General features: G+C 37.7%; 2 protein-coding genes and 1 non-coding gene across 15 annotated transcripts in view; 2 read left to right on the top strand and 1 right to left on the bottom strand.

Moving 5' to 3' along the window:
- The window catches only part of ZRANB3 (zinc finger RANBP2-type containing 3), a 308,913-nt gene extending 297,510 nt beyond the window's left edge, over window positions 1-11,403 (bottom strand). The window contains exon 1 of the mRNA XM_049615712.1: window positions 11,166-11,403. The gene's annotated coding sequence lies outside the window, so the exon portion shown is untranslated. The remainder of the gene's footprint in view (window positions 1-11,165) is intronic.
- LOC125911970 (U6 spliceosomal RNA) lies at window positions 5,051-5,160 on the top strand. Its single transcript, XR_007454548.1, has one exon. It is a non-coding gene; the product is annotated as a U6 spliceosomal RNA (small nuclear RNA).
- Window positions 11,404-11,446: 43 nt separating the features above from the next.
- The window catches only part of R3HDM1 (R3H domain containing 1), a 205,344-nt gene continuing 196,310 nt past the window's right edge, over window positions 11,447-20,480 (top strand). For 5 of the 13 annotated variants that reach the window (XM_049615701.1, XM_049615702.1, XM_049615704.1 and 2 more), the window contains exon 1: window positions 12,101-12,288. The gene's annotated coding sequence lies outside the window, so the exon portion shown is untranslated. Of the gene's footprint in view, window positions 11,770-12,098; window positions 12,289-20,480 lie in introns of those variants that run through there. The other 8 variants (XM_049615695.1, XM_049615694.1, XM_049615696.1 and 5 more) reach the window with 5 other exon arrangements.

Here is a 20,480-nt window from a genome sequence, read left to right as displayed (position 1 = left end):
AGATCATTCACCATGATCAAGTAGGATTTATTCCAAGGACACAATGGCTCAATATTAGAAAATCAATCAACATGATATGCCACAAGCAACAAAATTAAGGATAAAAATCATATGATCATCTCAATAGATGCAAAAAAAGGATTTGGCAAAATTCAACATCTGTTCATGATATATTTTGAGAAAACCTCTCAAACTAGGTTTATAGGGAACATATCTAAACATAATAAATGCTATTTATGAAAAACCCAGAGCTGATATCATACTCAATGGTGAAACACTAAGAACTTTTCCTCTAAGACCAGGAACAAGACAAGAATGTCCACTCTTGCCACTTTTAATCAACCCAGTATTGGAAATCCTAGCCACAGCAATCAGACAAGAAAAAGAAATAAAAGGTATCCAAATTGCTAAGATAGTAGTTTTGACTTTTTGCAGATGGTGTGATACTATACACAGAAAACTCTAAAGATTTGACATAAAACTACTAAAAGTAATACATGAAATCAGTAAAGTTGAAGGATACAAAATTAGTAAACATACACGAGCTGCATTTCTATATACTAATAACAAAGTAGCAAAAAGAGAAAATGAATTCATTTATAGCTGCAGCAAAAAGAATACCTAGAAATAAACTTAACACAGAGGTGAAAGACTTACTCTGAAAACTATAAAATATTGATGAAGAAACTGAAGATGACAGAAACAAACGGGAAGATACTCCACGATTATGCACTGGAAGAATACTGTTAAAATGTCCCCCCTGCCCAAAGCAGTCTACAGATGCAATGCAATCCCTATGAAAATACCAATAGCATTTTTCACAGAATTCCAATAAATAATCCTAAAAATTGTATGGACCCACAAAAGACCCTGAACAACCAAAGCAATCTTAAGAAAGAACAAAGCTGGAGGTATCATGGTCATATATTTCAAGATATACTACAAAGCTATAGAAATCAAAACAGTGTGGCACTGGCAGAAAGATAGACCCAGAGATCAACACAACATAATAGAGAGCCCAGAAATAAACCCATGCTTACCTCGTCAACTAATCTATGACAAAGGAGGGAAGAATATACAATAAGGAAAAAACAGTCTCTTCAAGGAATGGTGCTGGGAATTCTGGACCGCTACATGCAAAAAAATGAAACCCTTTCTCACATCATCCAAAAAAACAATCAAAAACCTCAAAATGGATTAAAGACCTGAATGTGAGACACGAAACCATAAAACCCCCAGAGGAGTTTATGCCTCCTAGAGGCAGTAATTTGACTTTGGCCTTTGTAACATTTTTCTAGATACGTCTCCTCAGGCAAGGGGAAAAAAAGCAAAAATAAACTATTGGGACTACACCAAAATCAAAAGCTTTTGCACAGGGAAGGAAATCATCCACAAAACAAAAAAGCAACCTAGTGGGGAGCCTGGGTGGCTCAGTTAGTTAAGCATCTGACTTTGGAGGTCATGATCTCGCAGTTAGTTCATGAGTTCAAGCCCTGCATGGGGCTCTGTGCTGACAGCTTAGAGCCTGAAGCCTACTTTGTATTCTGTGCCTTCCTCTCTCTCTCTGCCCCTCCCCCACTTGCACTCTGTCTCTCTCTCTCTCTCTCTCTCAAAAATAAAAAACATTAAAAATATATATTAAATAAAAAATAAAAATCTAACAGATGACAGAGCAGGATTATGTGCATAGAATTAAAATAATTTATACATAATTGGTAGAGTTGTAAGCAAATTTAGTAAGGTTGATGAATACATAATCAATATACACAGTCATTTTCCTCTACACAGGCAAAAAGAAAATAAAATTTTAAACTGATACCATTCTCAAGAGTATCAAAAACTACACATTTTAGAAACGAATCTAATAAAAATAAGTGTAAGACCTGTGAGCAGAAAAACTGTAAGAGATTTTTTAGTAAAATGAAACAACACATAAAACAAAGAAGTGATAACCCTGTTAATAGATTGGAACTGATTATAATATAAACTCTTTTGAGATGATATGACAGTTCACTGAAACAACACAAACATCAGCAAAAACAGGCCCAGTTATTAGTTCCAAAGGTGGGGGATGAACTGATGTTTTTTGGGGATGCCTATCATATAATAGTGTCTTCTTTGTGTCAAGAACTTGAACATATACTGGCTAATTTAATCCTGAGAACTATATGACAAGTACTATATTCTTCTTCGCTAATGAGGAAACTATGACATTGGATAAGAAAGCCAGGATTCAAATGCAAGCTTGTATGGCTACAAAGCCTAAACAGAAGTAAATCTTCATCCAAAGAATTTACACACATTAAAAAATCATGGGGATTTTGGGTGGCTCAGTCGGTTAAGTGTCCAATTCCCGATTTTGGCCCAGGTCATGTTCTTATGGTTCATGAGATCGAGCCACGTGTTGGGCTCTACAATGATGGTCCAGAGTCTGCTTAGGATTGTCTTTCTCTCTCTCTCTCTCTCTCAAAATAAATAAACATTAAAAATAAATAAATAAAACACAACCAGAAACCAAACAAATAAACCAAAAAGAACTCCAAATCCTATCTTGATGTATGCTTTTAGGAAGATGGGGTATACAATCACTGGGAAAAACATTTTGACAATTTCTTAAATAACTAAATATCCAACTGCCATCTGACTCAGCAATGGTACTCCTGGGCATTTATCCTAGAGAAATCAAAACTTCTGTCTAAAAAAAATTAAAAAATTAAAAAAAACACTATTCATGAATATTTACAGTTTTATTCACAACAGCCAAAAACTAATAAGAACTCAGACATACTTCAGTGGGTGAATGGTCAAACTGTGGTACATCCAAATCACGGAACACTACTCAGCAATAAAGAGGCGCAACTGATATATACACAACAATCTGGATGAATCTCCAGAGAATTATGCTGAGGTAAAAAAAAAAAAAAAAAAAAAAAGCCAAACTTCAAAGGTTACACAGTTGTTGATTCCATTTCTATAACATTACTGCAACGTCAAAATTATAAAAATAGAGAACAGATTAGTAGTTGCCAGGGGTGAAGGTGGAAAGTGATGGATGCTATAAGGCAACATGAGGTATCCCTGTGGGATGCAATTGTTCTTTTTCTTCATATGGCAATAGCCTGGTTGTGATACATACTGTCATTTTGTAAGCTGTTACCATTGAGGAAAGCTGAGTAAGCGTATGCAGGATCTTTTTGCATTATTTCTCACAACAGTAAACAAATTTACAATAATTTCAAAATACAAAGTTTAACTTTAAAAAATGGGGGAAACACTCTGGCTTAACACATACCAATGGATCTCAAAGTTTTGGATAATGAGGTCCATAAAGATAAAACTCCAAGATCATGTAGCTTGTGACAGAGGTAAAATGTATCTGGGTCGTTGCTTTCTTTTCAACACAGGAATGTACTTCCTCAGCTTCAGAACTAAACCACAGTGAAAATATATATTTTAAACTGTCAAAACAATTACAGTTAAAAAATAAGTAATCATCTAATAAATTTTATTCCTGAATTTCATTCCTTCATGCATTCAACAAAAATATATTTGGATGTTTACATGGAGCAGACACTGCACAAGGTTCTGGATACACAGTAATAAATAGCTGTAGTTTTGAAGTACTATAGGGAAAGTACGAGGTGTTAAGGGAGCATGTAACAAAAACTCAGGAGGTTTGGAAGGCTTTCTAAAAGATACATACATCAAAGCTGAAACATAAAGAATACACAATAACCACACAAGAAACACACCCAAAGGCCCTGATTTGGAAACAAAAGGAAGAGAGCAGGTAGGAATTCTCAGACTTCATCTTACTGGACCTATCCATAAATCATTCCCTCCTCATTAAATCATGTTTTTCACTTAGACTCTAGAATACCACACCTCATGGTTTCTATCTTATCTCAGTTTTCACTCTTGCTCAGCCTAAATCATACTGGTTCTTTCTCATTTCCCTGCCCATATAAGGTTTGAAAGTACCAGGGCTCATTTCTTAGTAATGCTTGCTCTATCGTTTAGAGATACCATTAGTATATCAGTTTTAAATATTACCTCTATTCCAATGACTCCCACATTTATACATATATTTTTTAATGTTTATTTATTTTGGAGAGAGAGACAGAGAGAGACAGAGTGCAAGCGGGGGAGGGGCAGAGAGAGAGAGGGAAACAAAATCTGAAGCAGGCTCAAGGCTGTCAGCAGAGCAGGATCCGGGGCTGTAACTCCCGAACTTCAAGATCATGATCTGAGTTGAAGTCAGAAGTTGAACGAACTGAGCCACCCGGGTGTCCCTGACTCCCACATTTATACACGGAGATCAGACCTCTCCTGAACTTCAGACTCCTGTTACCTAACCAAACATCTCTACATAGCAAGTCTAATGGGTATCTCAAACTTAACACAACTAAAGCTGAACTCTAGATCTTTTTCTCAAACCCTATTCCATCCTCCATCTTCCCCATCCAATCTTTCCATTTGTTCATACCAATTACTTGACTCCTCTCAGTGTCTCATCCTGCATATCCAATCAATCCATCAACAACCCCTGTTAGATTCAAAATATACCCAGAATCCCACCATTCATTTCCTACCACCTCCAAATCTGCTCACGTGATCTGAGCCACTTTATTTCTAGCCTGAATTCCTGCAAGAATCTGATATCCCAACTTCCACCTCCTCCCCTACATTCTCCTCACAATGTAGCAGTCAGTAAGATACTTTGAAAAATTAAGTCTGATCATAACATTCCTCAGAATTGCTCAGTGGTTCCCAGTTTTACTCAGATAAAAGTTCTATTAATGCAGAAATAGCCCTTCTACGATATGCTCCTACTCCTATTACAATTCCACCTTACTTTCTCTTCTCTGTCACAGTGATATCTTTACATGTTTCTGCTTTGGACTCTGCACTAGCTGGTCCATCTGCTTATACCACTCTCCATCAATTACATACATGGCTACTTTTCTTGATTCCTTCAAGGGTCTTTTCTGAAATGTCAATTTTTCAATGTAAACTTGACTTGCCTACCTTATGTAAAATTTCAACTTTCATGCTAGCTTCAGCAGCACATATACTAAAATTGGAATGATACAGAGATTAGCATGGCCTCTGCATCTGCACAAGGATGACATGCAAATTCAAGAAGTGTTACATGTTTTTGAAAGAAGGAATTTTAGGGGCGCCTGGGTGGCTCAGTCAGTAGTTCCTAGAGATGAGAAAGTATAAAGTGGGTCTGTAGGAGTGCATGGCTGAACTAGTGTGGAAATAAAATTCACAGAAGACACAGCATTCCAGGAACTAGAAACTAGCATGTTGTATCAGTTGGGCTATAGATTTAAACATAGAAGTCACCCTGTGGTACATGGGTGGCTCAGTCAGTTAAGCCTCCGACTTCAGCTCAGGTAATGATCTCGTGGTTCGTGGGTTCGAGCCCTGCATCAGGTTCTGAGCTGACAGCTGAGCCTGGAGCCTACTTCAGATTCTGTGTCTCCCTCTATCTGCCCCTTCCCCTGCTCAAGACCTGTCTCTCTCTCTCAAAAATAAATAAACATTAAAAAATTTTAAACCATTAAATAAATAAATAAATAAATAAATAAAGATAGAAGTCACTCAAAGAAGAAAGACAGTAAGCCAAATTCAAGTCACAGTAGGGAAACTGGGGACATAGTTTGCAGAGTGATTAAGATTAGAGGGGAGTTGTTTAATGAATACAGATTAGGGCTCCCTGTTAGGATATTAGGGTATTAGAACACCTGAGAAAGTTCTAAGATAGAAAGGATGCCTACATAGGGAAAATTCTGCCTCATACAGAGAATCAATCAAACCTTCTGTTCAATTTAATATCAAATTCAGTTAAAGTAGGTAACTAAATTTCAAAAATTCATCCTAGACAAAAATTATCAGTGGAAATGGTTCCAAGAACTACAGCAATTTAGCTACATACAGTGTAGCTAAAAAATAAGATGATTGGGGGGCACCTGGGTGGCTCAGTTGGTTAAGCGGCCGACTTCGGCTCAGGTCATGATCTCACGGTCCGTGAGTTCGAGCCCCGTGTCGGGCTCTGTGCTGACAGCTCAGAGCCTGGAGCCTGTTTCAGATTCTGTGTCTCCCTCTCTCTGACCCTCCCCCGTTCATGCTCTGTCTCTCTGTGTCTCAAAAATAAATAAACGTTAAAAAAATAAAAAATAAAAAAAAAAATAAGATGATTGGGAAAAGTGGCAAAGAAATAATAACAGGCCAGATCAGGGAGGTTCTCAAATGCCATGCTAAAAAAAGTCTGGATTTTATTCTGTAAGAAACTGAGGGCCTTTCCTAGAGTTTAATCAGGCAATTAGTTTACAAAGATTACCTTGTCAAATTTGGAAGACTAGATGTGGGGGAAGGGAAAACCTTTAGAAGCCTATCACAAATAGCCCAGGTAATAAAATTTATAATTTCTTGGCTTCAGACTCCTGTATTTAATTACTTACCTGACATTTTGGACATCTGATAGACATTTCTAACCTAACTGTCCAAAACCAAAGTCTTATTTCTCCACCAAACTTGTGTGTTCCCTACCTAATCTCTCAGTAGTAGTACAACCGTGCAAGTTAAATCAGCAACTTGGGTTCACTCTTGATTTCTCCCTCTCCTTTAGCCACCAAATTAAATCCATTTATAATTAATTATTCCTAAGGCATATCTCAAATGCATCCAATTCTTTCCAGTTGCAATGCCATCCCAAACTATCACTGCTCCCCTGGAATACTGCACTAGTTCCCAAATGGACTCTCCCAAATTTTCCTTAATACCAGTTGGTTTCCTTAAAGCACTTGCTATAATTAGCAACTCTTTTTATCTCTTTACTTGAATTTTGTCTTTCCCTCTTACTGAAATGCCTTCATAAAGTCAAGAACTATAAACTGTCTTATTTATCATTTTACTTCAGCACTCTAGTATCAGCCAGGTCAATAAACAACAATATTTATAAAACTAACACATATTTACTATAAGCCAGGCACTATTTTATATACTTTACATTTATTAAGTCATTTAAACCTCACAATAATCTGTGGTGTAGGTATTGTATTATCTCAATTGTATAGATTAAAAAAAAAAAAATTAAGGCACAGATTGTCAACTAATCTGCACAAGGTCATCCAACAAGTACCTGGCCAAACCCAGAATCAAACCAAGGGAGCCTGGAGCCCATCCTCTGGACTATTAACCAGCACTTCTCTTATCAGATGTTCAATAGATATTTCTTGACCAAATAAACAAATGAGAGGACAATGAGAAGAACAGGTTTAGGGCACATGTTGAATTCGAAGGACTTGGAAAAGGCTATGAGGTACAGTGGGATGTTGTAATTACCATACAGAAGTCATCAGATTCTACTGGAAACCACCTATAAAGTGCAAGCCTCTTAAAAAAAAAAAAGTGATTATAGGGGCACCTGGGTGGCACAGTCAGTAAAACATTTGACTTCAGCTCAGGTCATGATCTCATAGTTCATGAGTTCCAGCCCCACACCAGGCTCTCTGCTGTCAGTGCAGAGTCTGCTTCAGATACTGTCTCCCTCTCTCTCTGCCCCTCCCCCACTTGTCTCTCTCAAAATAAATAAGCTTAATTATATATTTTTTAAAAATTGGACATGCTTTTAAACTGTTAGCTTTTATACCCAAATCCGTAATAAAAACATGTTCTGACAAAGCACCGAGAGCCCCATTAAGCCTTAACTGTATCTATAAAAATTTCTGTATTAATATAAAATGAAATATTTGTGTTTAAGTAGCAGTCAGTATCTATATGAATGTCACACATGTATTTTACTCAAACATAAAATTGCAGAGATGGACTTTAAATTTGACAAAATGATACCAAAATCTATCTCAAAAAAAAAAATAAACAGGGGGCGCCTGGGTGGTTCAGTCAGCTAAGCAACTGACTCTTGATTTCGTCTCAGGTCATGCTCTCACAGGTTTTAAGTTCAAGCCCCACGTCAGGCTCTATGCTGACAGCACAGAGCCTGCTTGGGTTCTCTCTCTCTCTCTCTCTCTCTCTCTCTCTCTCTCTCAAAATAAATAAACATTAAAAAAAACAGAAAATGTGAGAATAGCAAGAAAATATCTAAAGAAGAATGGAAGCACACTTTACCTACTTGATAACAAAACATATTATAAAGTTACAGAAATTAAGATAATGGGTATGGTACAGGTCAAAGACAGAACAATGAAAAAGAACAGGGTCCAAACAAAATCAAGTATATATAAATTGTAAAATTAAATGTAAGAACAAATTTAAAATTATGTATACATATTATTTTTTTATTATCTAATTTCTAAGCATCACAAATGCTTTCCTATGCATCACAAACTAGAAAGTATAATGGAAAAAAGATATTTTTCAAGAGTAAAATAATTAAAACTATGTCATGGAAAAACAGCATTAGAAGTTAAAAAGACAAATCTAAAAATGGGAGTCAAGGGTTTGCAAAATAGATGACAAAGAGTTAAAAACCTAAGTAGTAATTTCTTTAAAATTAAGAGACTAAGGGTGCCTGGGTGGCTCAATTGGTTAAATGTCCAACTCTTGGTTTCAGTTCAGGTCACAATCTCAGGGTTCGTAGGTTCAAGCCCCACGTCGGGCTCTGCACTGACAGCATGGAGCCTGCTTGGAATATTCTCTCTCTCAGGTAGAGCATTTGACTGGAATATTCTCTCTCTCTCTGCCCTCTCCCCTGCTCACGGGTACTCTCTCTCTCTCTCAAAACAAACAAACAAAAAAACTTTTTTTTTTAATTAAAAAAAAATTTTTTTTAACGTTTATTTATTTTTGAGACAGGGAGAGACAGCATGAACGGGGGAGGGTCAGAGAGAGAGGGAGACACAGAATCTGAAACAGGTTCCAGGCTCTGAGCTGTCAGCACAGAGCCTGACTCAGGGCTCGAACTCACGGACTGCGAGATCATGACCTGAGCTGAAGTCGGATGCTTAACCGACTGAGCCACCCAGGCGCCCCCAAACAAAAAAACTATTAAGAGACTATGATAACAACAGGCTATTCATGAGATTAAACAATGGACAATAAAAGATGCTCAATATCAACTGAATTCAATTACAAACAAAGCAATGAAGAACCACTTTTTGAAATCAGATGGGATAGACAACAAGATGGCAACTGGGTGTTTTCAAACACAGTAAGAAAGAGAATGGGCACATTTCTGAAGAGCAATTTAGGAATTACCGAGTATTTGTGGCTAAATAACCTACTTCTAAAAAGTTAGATTTACAGGATAATCAGGCAAGCATATAAAGATGTTGCTCACAACAGGATTCCTTTTAAAAGTTAATAATTGACCCAGCAATCCCACTTCTGGGCATATATCCAAAAGAAATGAAAACAGTATCTTGAAGAGATATGTGCACACCCATGTCAAAAGGCAGAAGCAACCTAAATGTTTATTGGCAGATGAATGGATAAACAAAATGCAGTATATACATACATATGGGAATATTATTCGACCACGAAAAAGGAAATCCTGTCCTATGCTACAACATGGATGAACCTTGAGGACGCGATGTATAAGTCAAATAAGGCAAAGGACAAATACTGTGTGATTTCACTTTTAAGAGGTATCTAAAGTAGCCAAATGCTTAGAAACAAAGTAGAATGGTGAGTGCCAAGGGCTGTGGGAGGAGGAAAAGGGAGTTGTTGGTACAAAAAGTACAGTTTCAGTTTTGCAAGATGAAAAAGTTCCAGGTATCTATTAAATAACAAGGTGCATATACTTAACACTACTTAAAAAACAGTTCAGGTGGTAAGTTTTAGGTTTTTTACCACAATCAAAGTTAATAAAAAATAATGTAAATATCCATCAGGTAGGACTTGGTTATGTTAGAGACACACAATTTAATACTAGATAGCAATAAAAAATGATAATATTAATATATATCTAGTCATCCACAGCCTATTGTTGAACTAAAAAAAAAAAGTTTACAAGAAAGCAAGGTAGTATGAGAACATGCAAGCAAATGTCTGTACTTACAATAGAGAGATATGTAAAGATAGTCACCAAAATTTTACGGTGGTATCTCTGGATAATAGTATCACAGATGACCTTCTTTTCAATATTTGCCTGTCTTTTTAAATACAATGAGCACATATTACGTACTTAACAAAGGATACTTGAAAAAAAATAAGTGATTGCCACCAATGGTTTCAAAATTCTAGAATGGAATTCTACATTTCTCACCCCCTATGTGTCTATAGCACATCTCGGGGAATCAATAAATACTTGAGAAACAGGATTAGTGATTAAGAGATCAGGAATGAGACAGACTTGGATACAAATCTCAGCTCCAAAGTTAACTGATCAAGGCCTTAAAGTCTTAAAGAATGTCATTCAACACCAATTTCTTCAAATATAAACGTCATATAACAATACCTGCAGGAAAAACTTAAAGCACTTAATATCATTCCTGGCTGAGGAAACACCCAATAAAATGGCCATAATTACTAGTTCTTAACTTGATTTATACTGGAAAAACTCATCACAAAACAAAAAAACGAAACTAAGCATCTATAGAAGCCTATACTGAAAATCTCAACTGCATTAAAAAACAAGAGCTCTATATTATGCACCTGAAAGTAATACTGCGTGTTAACTCAAATTAAGATTAAAAACTCAACCAAAAAAACAAGAGATCATGCTGTTGGACCCACAACACTGATGCTTAACTCAAAAAAAAAAAAAAAAAAAAAAAAAAGAATGTAATGGACCATTTTTGAGTATCAATCCTGTGCCCTTCTGTAGTTTATCTCCTTCCAACCAGCGTTTAGAAGTGTGTTTGTAAAAGTGGGAGTTGTTAGCTCAGAACTTCTGAGCCCGTCTTCAGTCAAAAGGAAGACCTGAAGCCATGCTTCATGCATGCAAAGCGGCTAAAAACCTTAGAGGCACCCTCCACAAACACATGTGTGCAATCTAATAGTAAGCAATCAAAAGATAAGCAAATTGGGACTCTGGGATTGAAGATTAGGGGAGCATTATGGCATTATGAACCTCGGAACTACCGCCATCCCATATTACCCACTCTTTCTTAAAATACAATTACATGTCGTTCAACTTCCTATCTCCCTAGCAAAAAACTACCGACTTGCCCGCCACGCCACTCCGAAAGCCACACCTGGTGTATTCGCTGCAGAATCTCCAACTCCCGCCACAGGTTTGGCTCGCGTCCGCCCCAAAGCGGAAGTGACTTCAAAGGGCCAAACTGAAAGTAAGAAAGTTCAAATACTAGGAATCTAAAAGCCCTACGGCATTCTGAGAAAACTCTTCTCCGACTACCGTTTTCTGCCTTCCCTCTTCTGTTAGGGTGGCGAAAAGGATTCGCCACAGACTTGAAACTGGTTCCCCGCCCCAAACTCCAAATCTTTTTACATTTTATTCCCTCTCATTGGCCAACAAGATGCCATTCGTACCTCCCAGGAACTACAATTCCCGTCAGGCCCCAGGAGAAGTAAAAGTAGGAGAGGACAGAGGTGGGGGCAAAGCGCATTGGGAAGTGTAGTCGCCTGCAGACCGAACACAGCAGTAACCCCGCCTTCTCCCACTGAAGCTGGAGAAACCAGGTGTTCAACTTAAAACCCGTTACCGCTAAAGGGAAGAGCCAAGCCCTTAAACAGCTTTCCTCACTTCCCCCCACATGGAGGATGATAATGTTTATTTATTCCTACAAAGCTCTATAAATATTCCTTGAAGAAATACGGTTGTCCTTCCAATATCTTCAGGTCAGTAAAACTCCCAGAACTCCTCCACCTCAGGCTCCCAACTCGTGGGAAAAGGTGGCTTTTTTTACAAGTGGGCAAAATGGCTGTCCTCTTAGTTTTACCATTGGTTATCCTTTGCGTCCTTCAAGGGCGGTTACTTACCACTGATTGGTTCTTTTTCCCTTGAGGGCGGAGGAAGACTTGGCACGGCTCTCCCGCGGCCCGGGAGGAGATAAAGGGGTGGAGAGAAGGCAGTTTTTTCAGGCCTGATTGGATGATCCTCATGTCACTCGGAGGATGTATAACCTATGATTTGTCGGCTGCTCCTCAAAGAGAACGAAGAGGCGGGGCTAGTGCGTGGTGGGAAGGGGCGGGATTCTGCCAGCCGCGGCTGCCGCTGGAGCCGGTGTCCGGGCTGGTGATGGGGTTAATTCCCTTTCGTAAGACTCTTACTTGCACCCACCCAGCCCCGCCGTCGCCCCGCCGCGCCGCGCTCCAACCGCCTCCTCCTCCTCCTCCTCCTCCTCCTCAGTAACGCGGGTAAGAGATGCCCTCCCCTCCCCCCTCCAGCTCCCCGGGAATAACGCGCCTCGCTCCCCTCCCCCGCCCGCCAACCGGTAGCGCTAACGGAGAAGGAGGCAGGCAGGGGAGAGATGTGTGTGAGAAGGTGGCCTTCCCCGCCGAGCCATCGCTTTTCCAGCCAGGGCCCCGCCGAGGTGCTGCTGCTGCCAGCCCGCCGGGAGGTCGGGTTCCGAGGGAGCTCGGCTCGCCTGGCCCGCCGCTGCGGCTGCAGCTGCATCCACTACCTTGTGCCCACCGCCCCCACCCTGGGGCCATGTGAAAAGCAAACCCCTCGAGGCCTAGCGGAGGAGGCAGGGGAAAGGTTCCTGAGTCCCTGCCATGGCTGCTGCTTGCTGCCCTTGCAGCCCCAGGGACTCAGGAACCAGCCACAACAGGCCTGCCAGGAGCGGGTGCCGTGCGTGGTTCTGCTCTCTCGGGTGACTGGCGCCGGTGCCTCCGGCTCCCCGGCCCACACCACGCCTCGGCCCCCGGCCTCGCACTGGGAGAATTTTTAGAAAGAAAATCAGGCGTTCCGACCAGTTGGTGAAAATGTAGGCACATCTTGCCTGTGGTACCAGAAAAAGCACAATGGGAATATTGAAAAGAAAGTTGAATGACTGTCAGTGCCACGGACCCCGGGGGTCGGATTTACCCACATTATGGTTGAGCCTAAGGCTCAAACCTGTGTTTTTGAAGTTTTTTGTTCTCTTTTTTTGTTACTAGGTGCAGAGGAGAGTGCCTCTGCTTTTTGAGCTTGCTTTTATGTGGGAACAAATTGTTGAGACTGTCTTGTCCTGTGTGTAATTGTCCTGGGATAGCAAGAAAGTTAAGTAAAAGGTGAAGAGGTGCTTGCTCAAGTAGTCTTAGTAAACGGCAGATGATTTTTCTGGTAAGATTTTCCAGGAAATATGTGCATGTAGATTTAAACCTCCATGGTTTTAGTTTACCTAGTTGTAATTCTGAAGAAACCATTTGCTTTTGGCTTAGATGTCATTGATAACAAAAACTTTTGAGTAATGAAAAGGTGGTTAAAGTCTAACTGGAAGCTAACCTGTTTGTGATATTGGAAAGAGTAAGATCTATGTAATATTTAATATGGTTGAATACCAGTGTAACGAGTAATTGAACACATTGTAATAAAATTTGGTATATTGGGCTATTTTTGAGAGCAAATGTTTCTTCCTCACATACTGATTAGGTGCTCATCTTTTCACACCTTTTTTGTTGTTGTTGGGTGGTTTTTTTTTGTTGTTGTTGTTGTTGTTTTTTGCTTGGGTGAATATGTCCTTAAATAATGGATTCTGTAATTTGTAGCAGACCTGCCTGTGTCAAGGATAACATTTTAGGCACACTTCTGAGGCTCACCTTGTTACCAGAGTAAACTTGGTTCTGAAGAATAATCAGAGTTTTGACAGACCATTTCTTTGGGGTCTAGGGACACCCTACTGGCTTAATGATCTTACCTGTTCCATAACTAAATCGCTTGCATACAGAATTACATAGATCCATAGATTCAGGATATGCTAAAAAAAAAAAAAAATATATATATATATATATATATATATATATATATATATATGAGAACACGTAACCCTGAAAGGTAAGTTCCCTCCGTTCCCCCACAAAGTACCCATTGCTTAACTTAGTCTTTTCTAAAACTTGTTGGTTAATTGATAAATGATAGAATTGGTGCTTTCGGGTTTCATATACTTCATGTACAGAAAGAACTGATGAAAATATAGGAGGCTTGTGCATTCTCTGATTAGCTGTGGGATCCTTTTGTGAGTTTCAGTTCAATCTCCTTGTCTATATAATTGGGATGATAGCACTTAACTCTTGGAGTTGCCAGGATTAGAGATGAGTATATAAAGGCCCTACCATTGATTGTGTTTAACACATAGTATGTATTATTAAATATTAACATATTTTCATGCTTAAAAGAATGAGTTTGTTATTTACACGCACAAGATGTTGCAGCCTGAAAACTTGCTCTGTGAGGCAGAGGAGCACTATGGGAGTTTTCATTTATGTAGGGGCTTAAATTGGTAAAGTTTGCAGCTAGCCATTTTTAAATTAAAAGGTATGTGGGAAATTGGTTGCCAGATACCGAAGAGTTGTTTATTTTATAGAAGGTTTTTACTTATGCATTAAAATCCACATGTTTGTGGAATATATTTCAAGTGAATTATTTTGGGGAGAAAGTATGTGGTAAATTGTTGTAGTGATAAATTCTCCTAGTATCTTTTAAATTTTAGTTAGTTGATACATGTTTCAAGGTCTGGTTTATATACCTGATATCCATATTCAGTGTGCTGTCAGGCTGCTGACAAGCAACTCTTGCGGAGTTAAGATTAAGTCATTTGAATTCATTCAGCCACAGGCGTACTACAGTTTTGTTGTTGTTTTTAATTCTCAATATTTATCCATACTTGGGTTTTTCTTTTCTGTGAAATAATATACCAGACACATTGTTCTTTAGCTTTTTAGGCACTTTTGAAAATGTGTTGGTCTTCATACATACTAGTGTCTTTGCAGTTTGTACCTGTAGACAGATTTGAGTTTAGCATGAAAAGTTGTATTATGAAGTCTTCGGACACTAATGCCTGGTCAGGGTTCAAGGCAGCCAGCCATACCTTATGCTGAATAGTGAACGAACACAGTATGATTGGATGCTCCTTTGGGGAGTCTTATATGACAGCAGCAGAATATTTTACAAAATTGAAAAAACTTTTTCTTAAATTGTGCAGAAGAAATGCACTTCCATGCCTTGCCAAGTAATAAAAGATTTTCTGGTACTGGCACTTTAGAATACCCAATTATACCCATTTGAGTTAATGTTAAGTTTTAATTCTTCAGAAATAGAGAAGCGCTGAGAGTTGATAATACTTTTATTTTCTCCATTCTTGAAAATGTTACAATAATGAGTTGATGAGTTTGTAATGTATCATTGCTATTTGAATCAGAAAATTTCACTGTTAACACTTGATGATCTATTGCAAATACTCTGACAGTTCCTGTGTCTAAAAGGTGTGGTTACAAAAGGCAATGAACTTTTCAAATGACTATTGTAGTTCCAAACCACAGAATCAGTACTCTGTCTTTGTATTCACACACGTATACAATGATGATAAGTTATTATTTGTAACTGAACTAAACTGGGATAGATAAAGGAGCATGTCAGTTTTTCCCAGTATAATAGTCATTTTTTCCAAAGTAAAATAATCTTGCATTTAATCCTTGTGAAATCTCATGTTTACTAGTAATACAGACGTGCAAAGAATCAAATCATAAAATCAAACAAAATTTTATTAAGTTAACTTTGCTTCCCAAATAAGTATATGTTATATAATTAAGCAAATTTGTTTATACCTGATAAGATGTAAGAATGGAAGCATAATTCAATTCAATTAGTTGTTGGGTGATGGTTGAAATAAGAGATGAGTTATTCAATCCTAACTGAAAGCTAGTTCTTTACCTTATTTTCCAACAGTTTGTTTTTTTCCCAGATTTTATCCTTGAATATTTTGCCTATACTTACCATCTTAGTCTCTACACATGCCTATTAATTTTTTATTCCAATGAGTTTTGAAAGCCTGTACTTTATGAACTTTTCTGTTTGTTTGCCTTCTTAAAGATTTCTTTTGTAAGCTCACTTCTCTAAGCAAATCATGAAGTTTTTGTGCCTTATTTCATAAGTATTAAAGCTTATGTTTAAATGATTGTTTTTATACCCTACTTGACTAGTGTTTTCATCTACAGCTCCCTGAAAGTACTTTCTCTACAAAAGAAATTAAGTATGCAAAATAAATTACATTACATTTGTTTTTATTCTTTTTTTTTTTTTAAGTTTATTTTGAGAGAGAGAGAGCATGCACACTCATACAAGGGAGCATGAGTGGGGGAGGGGCAGGGAGAGGGGGAGAGAAACCCAAGCAGGCTCCTCCCTGTCGGCCTGGAGCCCTGGAGGGGCTTCATCTCACAAACCGTGAAATCATGACCTGAACCGAAACCAAGAGTTGAACACTTGACTGACTGAGCCACTCAGGCGCTGCTATTTGTTTTTATTCTTGACCTTTCTTCTTGAAAGGCGATAATTTGATATTGCCTTGCCTTAGAGTTTAAAGTACTATAAATTGACTTCTCCCAGCTTTAGTTTGATCAATGACAGATAAAAATTAATTTTGTGGGCTAGTTGTATAATTAGCTTCACTAACAGGTTTTCTGCATGAAAGAAATTCCATAACTGGTATAAGATACCACCTTATAGTCTGAGTTAGAGGTTTAACTGTAGATTTACCTTGATGCTTTGTTTCTTAATAGAGAAGCTATGGAATTTAATTTAAAAAAAAAAAAAGGTTTGGGGCGCCTGGGTGGCTCAGTCGGTTGGGCGTCCAACTTCAACTCAGGTCATGATCTCGCAGTTTGTGAGTTCAAGCCCCACATCGGGCTCTGTGCTGACAGCTCATTGCCTGGACCGAGCTTCGGATTCTGTGTCTCCTCCTCTCTCTGCCCCTCCCCTGCTCATGCTCTGTCTCAATAATAAATAAACGTTTAAAAAAAAAAAAAGGTTTAATATGGGGAAAAAACTGTAAATGTTTGCAAAGCAATGACTTAAATGAACAAAAGGCCCTCATTTTTAAGGTGCTTTTGGGGAAATTGCTTATTACAGAATTGCTGTGTTTAAAAATACGTTAGTATCTTTTTACTGGAACCAACCCAGATGCTCTTCATTGAGTGAATGGTTAAACAAACTGCTACGTGCATACCATAGAATACTACGCAGCAGTAAAAAGAAAGAAACATTGATAAAGCAACCTAGGTGGATCTTAAAGTAATTACACCAAGTGAAAAAAAAATGTTTTTAATAATTAATTTTATTTATTTTGGAGAGAGAGCACAGACAGGGGAGGAGCAGAGAGAGACAGGGACAGAGAGGATCAGAAGCGGGCTCTGCATTGACATCGGTGAACCCAACGTGGGTCTCAAACTCCCCAAATATGAGATCATGACCTAAGCCAAAGTCCGATGTTCAAATGACAAAGCCACCCAGGCACCCCATGAATAAAAGTTTTAAAATAGAGCAACCATGTGGTCCCATTTACATACTCAAAATGGCAGATTATAGAGATGGAGCACAGATTAGTGGTTGCCAGGCATTAAGAGATGGGGTTTGAGGGAGCAGAATGGTGTGATTATAAAGGGGTAGCATGAAGAATCTTTGAAGTAATGGAACAGTTCTGTATGTTGATTGTATGGTGGTTACCTAAATCTACATGTGATAAAATTGCATAGAAACACAGAACAAATGAGTGCATGCAAAACTGGCAAAATCTGAGTAAGGTTGTATATCAATATCTATCTCTGGTTTTGATGTTGAACTGTACTTATATAACATTATCATCGAGGGAAACTGAAGAGTACATGGGAGCTTTCTGTACTATTTTTTGCAACTCCCTGTGAATGTACTATTATTTAAAAAATACAAAGTCAAGGACAAAAAAAACCCATTCTTTATGTATATGTTCCTGTATAATATTGAAAAAAGTATATTTTTAAGCAAATACCCTCTGCAAAATGCCATTCATACATTCATACATGTGTTAGTTTTACTAAGTCATGTTCACATGCATTAGAGCACAATAGAAATACTGATAGTCAAATATCTCCAAGATGCAGTTTCCGTTTTCATTATATTTGCCTTGTTTTCCCTAAATGCCAATTCTTTCTTCATCACCCTTTTATAAAGGCTTGCTGCCCTTTCACTTTCCAAGTCTTCATAGAAATTAAAGAATCTGACAGTTATCTATATTGTTCATTTCCAGTTGCTAAAAGGATTTTGTCAAGAGGCTATATATTCATTATTTAACCAGATACTTACATTTTAAGCATATTGAATATCTGTAAGACAAAATAAAAGAATTTATCTTGTAAAGATATATAGAACCAGCAAATGAGGAATCACTTGGGGGAAGAAAGTGATGTAAGTGCTTGTTAAGTAACACTAGTTACTGTATGACCCTCCACTTTTTAATGCAAAAGTACTAAATGTTTTAATGCAAAAGTACTAAATGTTTTAAAGCAGTGTGAGGAGGTCAGAAGTAAAAGTGTAGACCACCAACTTGGGGAGGATACACTTTTTGTGATATGGATGATGACCTTGATCCATTTGGAGTTATTTTTTGGTTATGGTGTGAGATAGGGGGTTCAAATTCATTTTATCTGTGGATATCATTTTTATCTCCACACCATTTGTTGAAAACACTGTTCTTTCCCAGTTAAATTGTCTTGGCTCCTTTCTTGACTATAAATGTGCAAGGTTATTTCTCAATTCTAAATTCTACCACATTGATTTTGTGTCTATCACTAGGCCAGTGGTACCACTGGCTACACTGTTTGATTATGAAACTTTGTAACAAGTTTTGAAATTAGGACTTTTTTTTTTTTTTTGAAATTAGGGTTTGCCTCCAACTTTGCTGTTTTTCAATATTATTTTAGCTATTTATCTGTTTTCATATGTAGTTTAAGATCAGCTTGCCAATTTCTGCAGAGAAGTCAGCTTGGATTTTTGATATGAATTATGTCAAACAGGTCAATTGGGCAATTTGGAGAATATTACCATTTTAACAGTACTAAATGAAAATATCTTTAACGTGTAGTGATTCACTTAAAAAGAATAATAAACTCATTGCATGTTAATATAAATAATCACTTTTATGAAAAATAAAATTTCAAAATAAAAAAATAGCAAGAAGAATGGGATTGTTTTACAGTTTTACAAATCTTCTTAATGTTTGGCTTATCAGGAGAAGTTGGGTTGTTATATCTACTTTAGTATTCACTCTCATTGGACATGTGATTTTGGCTGAAATCTAAGAAGATAATTTGGCCACACACAGATAGAAGAAAAGTGAGGGACCTCATGGACCCTTTGACAGGATCTTGATCCACAGTGGTCCTTGGACCACATTGTGAAAACAGCTTGTCCAGTGGGAAGAAATAAATGTTTGGAAACTCAAAGACTTGGTTAAAAATCACAAGTCGCCACTGAACAGTTGATGTGATTTTGAGCAAGTAATTTAGCCTCTCAGTAGGTTTCTTCATCTGTAAAATGGAGGTAATGACACTATACTTTGAAAGGAGGAAACAAGATCGTGCCTGTGAAGTTTGGGGTATATAGAAACCACCAAAGAACTGATTCTTGTCTTTAATTTAGACTTGTCAACCCTTCTCTATTGTATGGGATTAGCTAATTTCCACCCCCCCCCCCCAAAAAGTTTACATATCACAGCATGGTAACCTTCATGTAAACTTGGTTTATTGTGGTGGTGTTTACTTAAGAGTTGAGTTTTATTCATTTAGTCTTTTATTATCAGCCCTTATAGCTACAAATCATGATAGTGAAGAAGGGAATGGAAGAAGGGTCAACAAAGAAGGTAAAAGAATTTATCAGAAATGAGGGAGTAAGAGGGGGCCTGCGTGGCTCAGTTGGTGGAGTGTGGGACTCTTGATCTCGGGGTTGTGAGTTCAAGCCCCACGTTGGGTTTAAAGGTTACTGAGAAATGAAATCTTTTAAAAAAAAAAGGGGGGGGGTGGAAGAAATGAAGTAAAATTGATGCCTCCTTTAGATCATTTGTCATCTTACTCATCCTGCTATTAATGTTGAAGAATGAAGGAAACAAAAAAAAAACTCTGCCTTAAATTAGAGAATGGTTCCTTTAGCATTTTCCCCCCTGTTAAAATTAATAAAATTAAATCATAAATGACTCCAATTTTTTAATGATTCTATAAATACTGGACCAAGTCATGTATAAAGTTCTAAAAAAAATAATTCTTGCCACTAGAACTCTATGTCATTACAGTAGTAACTTTAACTTGGCATTTGTATGCAAAGCTAAAGTGATACAATTATTACTATACAAAATAATGAAAAGTGTGAATTCACTCATTCAGCAAGTATTTATTGAAAACTTACTTTGTATTGGTTTTGTAAAACAGAGAATGCCTTTGCCCTCCTGGATCTCATTTTCTTATGGGTGAGACAAAGAAATGGAATATATATAAAATATAATGTCAGATAGAAATACAGAAATTATTGTAATGAATACAAAAGGTTGAGAGCTTAAAGATTGACAGAATGAGGTATACAGTCTATTTGAGACAGGGTGATCAGG

The sequence above is a fragment of the Panthera uncia genome (assembly GCF_023721935.1).
Source record: "Panthera uncia isolate 11264 chromosome C1 unlocalized genomic scaffold, Puncia_PCG_1.0 HiC_scaffold_3, whole genome shotgun sequence".
Classification (NCBI taxonomy): Eukaryota; Metazoa; Chordata; class Mammalia; order Carnivora; family Felidae; genus Panthera; species Panthera uncia.
This window is presented reverse-complemented; position numbering and strand designations above follow the sequence as displayed.